Below are 12,342 nucleotides of genomic sequence, written 5' to 3'. Positions count from 1 at the left end.
TCAGAGAGTCACAAAATGCTTTGCAGAAGTTGGCTTATTAATCCTCATCATGGCCCTGGGAAAAAATAAGAGACACAGGGGAATCCCCTCAATTGCTATGGAGAGGGGGCACTTTCTGGGGTAGAGCAGAGCTTATAACAGATGAGAACAGTGTTGCTCAACATAACACACTGGCCAGGAAAGAAATGAAAGGAATTAAAACCGTGGTGAACAAGGGGACGTTTAGGCAGGAATGGTGTGATTAATCACACTGAAACTTGGCAAAGACAATGGGGAAAGGCGCCATGTGATTTCCATCAGGCTCTGCTCAGAGCCCAGTGTGAAGGTACCCCATGAGAAGGGGCTGGGAGATGCAATCAGGGCTCAGTGCAGGGGGAAGAGCTGGGCAGAACCTCCAGAAGCAGCAGGCTGGGTGGGGATGTGGGGCACAGTCCCACTGCTGCCCGTTTGCCCGGGTGGTGCCAGAGAACAGCACCCAAAGTGGGTGGCAGCTGCGAGGTTCTTGTTCCCTGTGGTTGTAGGGACACTCAGTCCCTAACCACGAGACACCATCGGCACCTGCTGCTTTTATCTCACACACACCCAAGGTGCTTTAAACCATTCCCACTGTTGAAAGCCCATTGCTTCAAGCAGACCATGCCTGCTTGCTTCCCTGCAAAACTCCATCTCCTTGTGTAACCACTGTGCCTTGGCTGCCTGCAACCCTTCAAAGCTTTCCTTGAGAAAAGTCCTCAGCTCAGTCATGCATCCAGTGAGCTGTACCTGCAGACAGCACAAAACCAGAGGCAGGACATGGCTATGTAACCCTCACTACTAGCAAACCGCAAGGCAGTTCACAAGTAACCCAGATACTCTGCTCTGCAAAATAGAATGCAAAGCCAATAGTGCACAGTTGCAAGATGCACGCTGCCTGGTCCCTCAGAGTCGTCCCAGATGACAATACTGGCATGGAAGAAAAGGTCACTCAGAGCTCATTTTCGCTCCAAGATTTCACGAGATGTGAATGTGCCAATCCTTCAATTCTAACAAGACTCCTTTCAGAGTAAATTACACAAAGATCGAAGGAAACCAGGAGCAACTGGGGACGCTTCGCACACACATATTGTTTTGCATATGCTGCCAAATTAGATGGCAGTGCTTCTCACGCATCCTACACAGCTCTAGATCGTGGCAGGAGATGGAAGGTGACGTTATATTATAACTCAAATAAAGCAAGAGCTCACAGCCTTTCTTTTCTGGGCATAGATAACTCCAGAAATTCTCATTGCCAGCATCATGCCTCCATCCCGGCCACATACCACTCGGAGGTGGCTTTTGTATCTTCACTGCAATGAAGTATTTTATCCCACTACAGTTTATTATTCTTTTATAGACTGAAGGGCTTCAGCCTAATCTTTCAACAAACAAAAAGAATCTTTCAACATTTCAATGCTGTTGTAATTGGCTCCAAAATAGCACCCTCAGAGCCACATTTCTTAATCTTCTCAAGTCCAAGGATTAACCTTTTTCAGAAAAAAAATAGAATAAAAATCCAAAGACCAACTTGTATATTTTTCATATATTAATTCAAATAAACAAAAGACTAAAATTTGAAAGTTGATCTATAGTAGCTTTTCTTTTCTCCCATTTAACTTGTGTGCTTGCTTCTGTGGCCATTGGAGGGGAGGAGAGAGGGTTTACTATTGTTCCATGAGCCACCACTGAATGTTTTATAGATCACCAAAGGGCCATGCATCACACTCTGGGAAATGCTGCTTTAGTGAGAAATGGGCTCCGTACTGGAGGCTCTTCTCCCTACTCTGCTTTCTGGCTTGTGTTACAGCAGACTGCCACATTAACTCCTTGATGATGCCCACTGAAGGACACTGACTGTGTTTCTTGGGGACCAGGTACTCCACATCACTCACTTCACACTCTCCTGTCCTTGCAATTACTGTGCATTTAGTTTGTACCCCCAGATCCATCCCATGTTCTCCACCCAGGTCAGTCCCAGGGCAAAGCACCACTTCCTAAGAGAATAATGCCAGCTTGCTCTGTATCTTAAAAAAGACAGCATGCATTCAATGTCCTTTAGCACAGAGCAGTCATAACAAGTCTTGGAGAGGATGACTTATCTCCACTGCTCCCTGGTCACCCAATGCAGAGGGAAACCAGTATTGGTGCAGCCCCCAATCCGACCCCCACAGCTCTCTCCCAGTCTTGCAAGCAGATACCTTGGCACCTCCAGCTGCCTTAGGACTCTGTTAGTGTTGGCTGGCTGGGACTGATAGTTTCCCTCTTCTTTTTCTTGTTTCATTAACTGTCACGTTGGAGGGTTTGATCTTCCCTGGAGCCAAGCCCTGTCAAAAGATTTACTCTATTGCAGTGCTCCATTTCACATAATTGCCAGAGAAAGCTGTGCAGTTGGTAACAACCAAGGTAAGGAAACACACTAGATGCACTCAGGATATAGCATTCACATCTTGTACTTTCATAAAGGTATAGCAATGGAAACATTCCCTATTTTGATTGTCCCAAAGCCACAGGAAAAAGGGAATTTAAGGGAATTGATATGTCTGGGATAGATGCCAGCTCTGATTTACTCATATTTTTACCCTGATCTGAAATTCCTTGGTCAGAGATGGAAAACTTTTATGGAAGACATGAACCAAATCAAGCCCTGCAGGCACTGGGATCCAGCTCAGAGCTGTCTCAGCTGGCACCATTGGAGAAACATAAAAACAAAGGAACTGGCAATCAAATGTGCAACAGCGGCTCTGTAAGAAACTTCCTACAAAGGGTTTGGACATTCCAGCATCACCACGGCTCATACCCGCATTTGCAGTCTGCCTTGTGACCACAAAGTGCCTAAGGTACCAGAACACCAGTGAGTTAGGATGTAGGGGTTGGCTTGGCTCCTGGAAAGAGGATGTGCTTTATCATCAAATCCCAGCATGATTTGGTATGGAGAGGCACAGAGCGGTCAAGCCAGAGTGGCGAGCCCAGAACAGGGTTGCCTTTGGAAGCAGAATAAAAAGAAAATATCCTTGCTAACATAACCTCGCCTTCTAGTTTAACCTCCACGTTCCCTCAGAGAATGCAAACATGCCTGCACATATTTTAGGCAGAGCAACTCACTTAGGAAGACTCAGATGTAGCGTAAGTCCAATTAAAGCAAAATGGAATGAAAGTCCCAAATTGTTTCAATGTGTCAGAGTGAGGAGTTTGCAAATCCACTGGTTATTGCAAAGTTGTTCGGGGAAAAATACTTTCTGTATAGATTCCATCCTGCTTTGCTGAACTTCACAGGAGTTTTGCCATCAACTTCAGTGGGAGAAGGACCAACACATATAAGCAACCTTTAACCATGTATTAATTAATCATGCTTCGAGCCAAATGCATTTGCTCTTATGCCCCCATCCTGCAGTGAATTTTCTATAGAAAGATCTCTGTCCCTGCAGTGGTGTCCACTGAGCTCATACCAGCAAGATCTAACTGCAAGATCCCATTCCACTGCCCACAAACATAAGAACATCTGTCTACATGAATCTTGCTGAGATTAACATGAGTTCAATAAGGAGCAGAGTTTGATGAAAATATCTCATTAGATATCAAGCTGGAGTGTAGATCAAAGCTTTCCTTAGCCCACTAATAAAAGAAAACGGAAATAGCCCTGCAGAGGAAATAGCTTGCTTGTTTGTGATGTCTCTGTTCTTTGGGAAGGTGAGTACAGAAACAACAAAATTATTACTGCTAAAATAACTCAAACAAAGCACAAAATGAGGCAAGTCCTTAATGCAGGATATCAACCATAATTCTTCCTGTTGTTAAAATTCCCAAACATCAGATAGTGAGGATGAAGTGTTCTGCCCACACCACTGACCTCCAACCTCTATTCAAAACAAGGGAAAATAGTGAAGGTCCTCTCTCGATTTATGAAGTTAGGCATCTTTTGTGTGCACAGAAACATTAGCATGATCCCAAAATTCAGGAGGCTTAAGCTTGATTTACACTAGCTCAGCGTGCCACCCCAAAGATGCGTCTGTGGTTTCCCCAAGGCTGTGCTCTGCACTCCAGCTCTCAGCTCTCTAAGGCCTTCTTATACAGAGTTACTAAGGGGTAGATACTGGCATGTTTTTTTAAACCTGCCAGAAAGGCCATTTGCTCCCTTAAATGTAATTTATGTCATTCAGCAATAAGGTTTGTTTTCAGTACAAAATACTTTTTAATCACCTCTGTTAAGTCTTTTTACTTCATCTCGTTTGGTTCCTATGGAAATCTCAAGTCTTCCAGAACTGCAAATTCTGTTTTCCAGCCAATGTTAAGAAAACTGATTTTTTCCACCACCTTCTGAGATAGTATTTGCATATAAATACTGTTCAAATCTCTGAACATATAGTTGAAATTATTCTTATTATTCATTATATTGGAGACCTTCCATGTTTCCACAAGCAGCCGTTAGATTTTGTCTTCTTTTCCACGTAAGCAAAACAAAATAAAAAAAAAAAGACCTCCTCTTTGCTTCTTTGTTAATCCTCAGCTTCATATTTTACACAGAGCTCTTCACCAGAACTTGTTGCTTTTCAAAAATCAAAGGGAAAAGAATGAGATCCTTGGAAATGGCACCTTCCTGGCCAAAACCCACGACAACATTATGCTTGGTGAGGTTAGAAATGCCTGTAGCTGATCTGGATAACTAACTTCTCGAAGACTCTCTATTCAGTCTCAAACAATAACAGTGTAAGTGCTCCAAAAGACATAACGAAGATTGGCAGGGATCTCTGCCATGGTTTGGGAACCTCTGCATTATAGAAGAGAGAAAGTGTATAGAGTTGCATATCTTTTCTATGTATGAAAAGCTACAGTGAGTTGAACAAAAAGTGACAGTTCCTCATCAGAGAGAACAGGTTGCACATTAAAAACACAGAGACCTACTGTGCAAGTCAGCCAGAACCAGTAAGGCTGCTTTTTGCTGTGTCTTACCACCTCATTTCAGAAGCACGCCCTAATGGTATTGCTACGGGCATTCAGTGAGCTTCCCAGCCTGCTGCTGATGCTTTTTTCCCAGCTTTCCTTTAGCTCCACTCTCCCTGTCTCCACTTCTTGGCCTGCACATCACTGCTGCGTACACACAGAGGATAGGACTTACAAGAGTAAAACCAGACTGAAACGTAGGAAGGGATCATGCTACTCATTAGGCAGCCCAATGGCTCACCATGACTACAGATGGATAACAGGTATGTCAGAATAGGTGACGTGAAAGTTTGTCTCTGTTTCCAAGTTTTGTGAGGATAAACCTTTACCTGTACTTGGGAGGAGGACCCGGAAGGGGAAGGTGCAGTTGGATAAAGCTGTTTAGACTGAGCAGAGGGGAGAAACACGGATTTTCTTAGTCTCCCTTATATGGAGCACTTCTGAAAACCCCATTTGTTTTGAACACTACTCCAAGCAAGAAGTAGGCAGAACAGAGCACCAGATGAGAGCCACATGGTGAGATCAACTGGTGTGTCTCTCCTGCAGGGCACCTGAATACCAGAGATTCATGAGCGTTTGCAAAGGATTTACTTTCCCAGCACATCATTCTTGAGATAAGCATAAAAACTTAAAAAACATAAATTTCAGCTGTCCCCTTGTTACCTCCGCACGCACCTTGGATTCTTCAGGGTCTTCTCAGCTGTCAACAAAGAAGCTCCTCTGCTTTAGGAGTGCAGAAAAATCAGGGTTGTTACTGACCTCATCAGGTTGTGAGATACGAAGAATTCTTGCAATCATCCTCTCTATCCCTATAAAGCAGCTATAGCGTAAGCCAAGAGCCTGAGCCTGTGTCTTTTCATCTGCCTCATTAGATATTTTTTGGAGCTTTTCAGTGCTTGTGCAGCTGGAAGATAGCTAAAAGAATGCTGAGAAGGGCCATGGGTCTCTGGGTTTTGCAGTCTCAGCACCCATGCAAAGAAGACCTGACATAGACGCTGGCAATCATGGGTGAACCTTCTTTCAAAGGAAATGGAGACGCACTGGGAAACTCTCAAGAGAGCAAAAGAATGCTTCCAGACAGTCAGGTGGAACAGCCTGCTGGCTCCATCAACCTGACGGACTTGGCAGCCTCTCTGGCTCCAGCTGGCCAAGATCCTGGAGTCTGCAAAGCTGAAGGCAGAATTACGGAATTATTAGGAGAAAACAGATACCTGCATCTGCTTATATCCAGTGATACACGCATACACATACACGTATACACACATACATTTACACATCATGGAGTCAGTGGTGTCTCCCCAGTAGCCTTGCAGGAGATATGAGTTTCTAGCAAGACATAAACCCCTTTGTCGTATTCTCTACTGACTAAGCTGGTGTCCATGTCAAGCATGCTAACTCCACAGACGAGCTCTGACATCTTCCTGGAAAAGACTGAAAGATGTATTTTTATTAGTTTTTGTAGAAGAAACGCTGACTAAATGCTCCTATCTGATGCTTGCCCAGAGGCCTCACATTCCCTGGGTTCCTCTAAGTATGAATCCTCAAAGCTTTTCTGTATAGCAGAGGCCAAATCCCACTTCCAGCCCCAGTCTGGGCGCCAGGCTTGCTTGCTAGGCTTTAGGCTTCTTCAGCCTAGAGAAGAGTTCCTGCTTACGTCAGCAGTAGTTGGCCAAGAGAAAAAGAGAACAATACAGCCTTTATAGATCAACAATATTTCAATTTACTGTAATTTATGCAGTATTTAATGTTCTTCAGAAGAAGAAACTGTCCCCTGGGATCCTTGCCTTTTCTATCCTTTCTTTCTCTTCCATCTCCACCTTTTCTTTCCCACATCTTCCATCTTCCATCCTTCTATGTTTTTACCTCATCTTCACCCTCCTTTCTATATCTCACCCCTTCCAACAGATCCAACTATTCTTCTGATGGCTACACTCCTATCCCTACTGCTACCATATCTGCTAAAATCACCAACAAAGGAACATCTAGCAGAGACGCATTCCAGAGCTGTGGAAAAGGATATATGGAGCAAAGAGAGCAGGACTGGAGGGGCTGGAGTACTGGAATACACAAGCAATGTTATGGGTAGCAGTGGTCAGGTGTACATGCTCCATTACATGCAAGGGAGAGAGATCACTTCCAGCAGGGACTGAAAGACTTCTCCGCAGCTTTTCCACCTGTAACCATCAGTCCCAGAGAAATTATATTTCAAAATCAGAAGGAGAAAAATAATTAGGGAAGTGTTTCATCTCTGGAGTGTTAGATATTTGATCTTATCTGGAATGAGTGTGTGTGTACATGTGTGCATACGTCACTGTCGTTATTTTATGAAAGAGCGCTGTTATGAAACTTCCCACTTCACATAAATCTCCCTTTTCAGACATGCGGTCACTGGTTTAGGGAATATTTACTGTTAAATGCCTCAGTTTTTGCAGACCAAAATTTTCTTGGTTTCATTCTCAAGACTACTCAGTATAACAAGAGCCTAGCCGCAGATGTCCCAGACACTACCCTTTAAGAAATAATCCAGACCAAAATTGGTGCTTTGGCCTGTGTGAACTGCTAAATATCATCACAGAGCATCAATTACACTATAAGCTCCTTACAATCATTGCCTCTTTACATTTTAATATTTAGGTCATGTGGATCAGTGTAGGACACAGAAGTGGTACTCACATTTGTTCCAGCTCATCTTTGGTTCTCCACAAACAAAATACCCAGCTGATACCTGATGTGCTTTTTGCCTTACCTGTATGCCTGCTCAAGAAAGGGAATCTTTTTTCTCCACCTTAAGTACAGACCTTGGTCAATTCATTCCGGATCTTGAGCCTCTGACATTCAGGAGTAACCACAACTCCAGTTCTGAGAAGGTCCAAGTTCCTCATGGACCAGCCAGTAGCTTCTCATGCACACATCAGTGACTAGAAGCTACTGTGCACCCTAACAAAACTCAACTGACTCAGATACATTCCTGCCTAGAAATGTTAAATTCTTGTCCTGTCAAGGCCCCCCAACAAATAAAAATGCTTCTGAAAAGAAAATTTCCCTGAGCTCACCACTTCACGTTGTCAGTCCACATTCCCCTTTCCTCTTTCCCAGACACACAGGACAATAGTTTTAACTCCTCATTATGCACAGGGACGTGTTTTCAGATCCCAGAGGAAAATACAAATGCACACTGACCTCCTGATATTCAAGATGTTCTTGGAAAACTCCACAAATCTTCAGGAGAGTTAGAAGAGATGACAGACAAGATAAAACAAGGGGCTGGATTTGTCAGGGCCCCTTCCTTGGTGTTTGGCTGCCTGTCATAGAGACCAGCCAGTACCACTGAAAGCTGGAAACAGACTGCGGTGAAAAACGGTGTGAAAAAGCAATGAGAAGCTTCTGCCCATTACATTTGGGAGCTGCCTTCAAACTCAGATCCTTGCCTTTGGTCTTTGCCTCAGCAATCAGAGCTGGGAGGGCACCTAAGCTCTCCTTTCTGCAATGCACTTACCCTTCTTGACAAACACCAGGATGGACAATTTAAGCAACCACGCTGGTCCCCAACCAGTGATGATCCTATCCTCCAAGATATCTCTTCACAAATGACCCCAGGCAGAGCTGTTCATGACATAATCCACCAGGACAGGAGGATGCCGAAGATCAGACAACTGCCTTTAAAAACACAAACAAGGCATCAATAATCTTCAAATAAAGTTATAGGGAACTTCATTTCACACTCATTTTTCCTAAAATCAATGGGCTCTTTGTGCCAACATTACATTTTGACATCAGCTCCCCTTTCTTTGCTGTTTTCTGGTCAGCATAAAATGATACGAGAGCACAGCAATCTATTCCCTTTTCAGGACTGTGAGGATCAGAGGTAGTGAAAGCTCTTCTGGATCATCAGTTTCAGAGCAGGTCTCTATCCATCCCCCAGGTTTCACTTGCTGGAAAGTTACCCAGCCATATGTTTGCAATTAAAGTCTCAGTTCCTCACAGGCTCATGGCAAATAGTTTGCTTCACCTGGGTCACATCTCTAAAGGCAGTTCCCCCAGTCTGGATTTGCAGGACATATTCGGTGGCAGCTCTGACACTGGTATTAGCCATAATGGAATCCATGTCAATTATGAGTTCATCCATTCGTTTTTTTATCCAGGCCTCCCACTCAAATTTCAGAGATCTCTTTCTAAAATGCAATTTGACCCATTTTGGAAGGGAGAGAGTTCCTTAGTCACTCCATTTGAGACCAATTAGTCTGTTTGATTTGGGATCCTTTATCCCTTAGCGCTCTTAGCCTGTCTGTTCCAATAAACGCTGCAAAAAATCCCGGTGTCTGAAATCCCTGCAAGCTTCACAGACTCTATTTCCTATGCAGCAACTGCACTCTTTATTCCTCTTTTACCATCCTGAGTCAATCACAGACTCTGGGGTAACTTTGTGAGTGCCAGCTCCATCTCCCTGAATTGCCCTTCAACTTCTTGCTCACAAAGGCCAGGAGGACATGGAGGCATGACTGACTTGTCAGGCTTTTTCCTGGCTTAAGAGCTCAAAGCAAACTGTTTCGTGGCTAACCTGCCCCACAATGTGAGTATGCAATCAGAGTTTGCTTTTAATTAGCTCCACTGGTTGGTTTAAAGTACTGATCAAATTGTAACCATTTTTTCTCCCACCATCCAATGGACAGTACAATCAGCCCATGAATTCGGAGAGAATGGCAGCTTTCAATCCAAGGAGCAATAACAGATTTGCAGTGATTGTCGGAGCTCAAAGCTTCTGCTTTATGTTTCATTCCCAAATGTTTCCAGCACCTAACAGCCCTTTAGAACAAATCAATGGCAACAGACTTGAGGCTGACAACAGAAACAAGGTCACAGGTTGTGAGAGGACATCTACCTGCTTTGACTCAACAGTCCTCCCACGGCACAGAAATAATTGTAACTTGCTCTATAATACAAACCTTTGATTGAGAAATGAGCCTGAGCACATGTTCAACTGTCATCACAAAAAAGACAGCCTTCCTCATTAGAGGCCCAGATGGATTGATACAGTAAGTCCAAACCTTGTTAGAGGAGAAGAGCTGGAATCAGCGCTTCTCCCCTCTGAGTCTCCATGAACAATGCTAAACTTCCCGTGAGGGAGGTTTGTTTCAGAACTCAAGCCTGAATCTGACACTGAAGTTGGCACCTTGCCCCCCATCCAGGCTGCAGACCTAAACTAGCTCATGCTAATGCAACAGAGATCTCAACATCCAGATCAGGATTTTGCAGCCTGGGATCATCTCCGAGTTTCCCATCTTGAGAACCACAATTCCATTTGCTTTACGTCACTTGCCTGTTTGCTTTGGGGAAAAAATATATTAAAAATAAAAAGTCAATAACAATCCAAAAGTCAGCAACAGTCCCAGCAGCATTCCTCCTCACAGAGCAAGGAAGAAGACAATTAAGCCCAGCAGTACCCACATCCTTCGTCCTTTGGGCCTCACAGCCTCTTTTCCCTCTTTCCTCTGTCTTTGTTTTGGGGTTTTATTTCAATTTTTATCGCTTTGGCTCATGCTGCCTGACAGGCAGGGGACTTTGGTGGTGTCCTTGGAGTGTTTACTCAGGATTGGAGCACACCCAAGACGTGATCCTGAAGGCCTCTGGAAGCCTCCAAACCCCCCACACTGTGTGCTTGTTCAGCTGAGGGGATAGCCGCAGCTGGCTCGGCAAAATGTGCCCTCTGGGACAGGTTTGCCCGTTAGCCAGAGAGGTGCTGGAAGTAAAGCACCTCCATCTTCATCCTCTTCCTTTTTGGCCATGCTGCCAGCCAGGCTCTGCCCATCTTCTGGATGATCTCCAGGATCCCAGCAGCACACAAACACAGTGCTCTTTAGGTTTTCTAAGCCTACAGCACTGCCGCCTTTGGTGGCCTTCTCTGCACATCCTGTCATCACCCAGTGGAAACCAGGCCTCCAGGCCGCTCTGCTTTGCTCACTCCAGTAATCAAAGCACGCATCTCCACTCTGCAGCCATGGAGCTCAGAGTTAGGGGTCATCTCTTCAGTGCCACCTGACAGTCAAAGCCCGTGACGTGAGGGCTTTGCAAAGTGTTTTAGCGTCGATACTTTTTACAGTAAGATTTTGTTAGGCTGTGTAAAACTTACAGATGGATCCAAACAAAGCATCAGTGCATCAGCATCCTCCTTTCTGTCACCACTGCTGCACAACCTATTGAGCTTGGGTCATGTCCAGTGGATAACCCATGCTCTTCCCTTTATGCAGGACATACCCCCACCTAGCAACGTACCCTGCAAGCTGCTACATTCTGCTTTTTCCCCATTTTTAAACTTGATGGTTCTTCATTAAAATCCTCCTGTTTTCTTGCAAAAGTCTTTTCCTTGGGTTCTCTTCATTGTCACCTTCCAGCCATATTCTTCTTCTCCACGTCATGCTCTTGCAGTGTGGATAAAAACACCTGATATTGGTGATAAGTCAATACTGAAAATAACCTCCTAACAGTCAGCTGAACTATATTGATACACGAGCACACATGCCTTCTATTTGGACACTGATTTTCTGAAACATTCAAAAACAAACAAACAAAAATCCACCCACGTACATTTCATATAGGAAAATACAAAATTGCAGAACACTCAACAACTGTAGAAACAGAACATTTTGGTATTATAAAAATGTTTCACTTTGTAAAAAACTGGGTTTTCTTTGCTTTTCTCCAAAATACATTCAAGACAGGTAATTTCTAATGTTTGTCTGAAAAATACCATGCCTTGTTTAAAAATGTTCTCATGAAAAATGCCCAGTAGGTCCCAGAGTTGGGTTCATTCCATGGTCACAATCCCTACTGATGGTGGTGAGATTAGTTACACTTGTAAGAGATACAATGAAGAACTAACAAACATCCTTGCTGTTCTATGCTTGTCCCAGCTTTCCTCTGCTGCAGGCAGCCTGCTGTGCTCTGATCTCTTGGTAGGGGGGAAAGCAGTATTTGTTATTGGTTTAGCACCAACCACGGAGCCTCATTTCTTACGCAGCCTCCCAGGACAATCCTGGGTTCTTTTGTACAGATGAAATATGGCTCTGTTCGTGCATGCTGACAGGCCCTCTCCATGGGCAGCTTGCAAGGAAACTCACCCGTGGCAATCTGGCACCATCCTGAGCCCATTACCTCTGCTCCTGCTGCTTCTGCTTCCTCTGGCATTTTCAACGTTACCATGGAATGAAGAGTGAGCCCCAGAAGAGGAGCACACCTATAAACATGACACTTGTCCCGCTGCTGCTAATAACTTCTGACACTTGGTTTTCCACACCTCCATATAGGTAAATTAAGCTTTCTCTGTTGTGCAGAGCTCAAACTCAACCACCAGAGTTGAACAGAAAGCAGATTCTGATTAAATTTAGGTCTGAC

This window comes from Meleagris gallopavo, chromosome 10, assembly GCF_905368555.1.
Source record: "Meleagris gallopavo chromosome 10, MGAL_WU_HG_1.1, whole genome shotgun sequence".
Taxonomy (NCBI): Eukaryota; Metazoa; Chordata; class Aves; order Galliformes; family Phasianidae; genus Meleagris; species Meleagris gallopavo.
Note: the sequence above shows the minus strand (reverse complement) of the source record.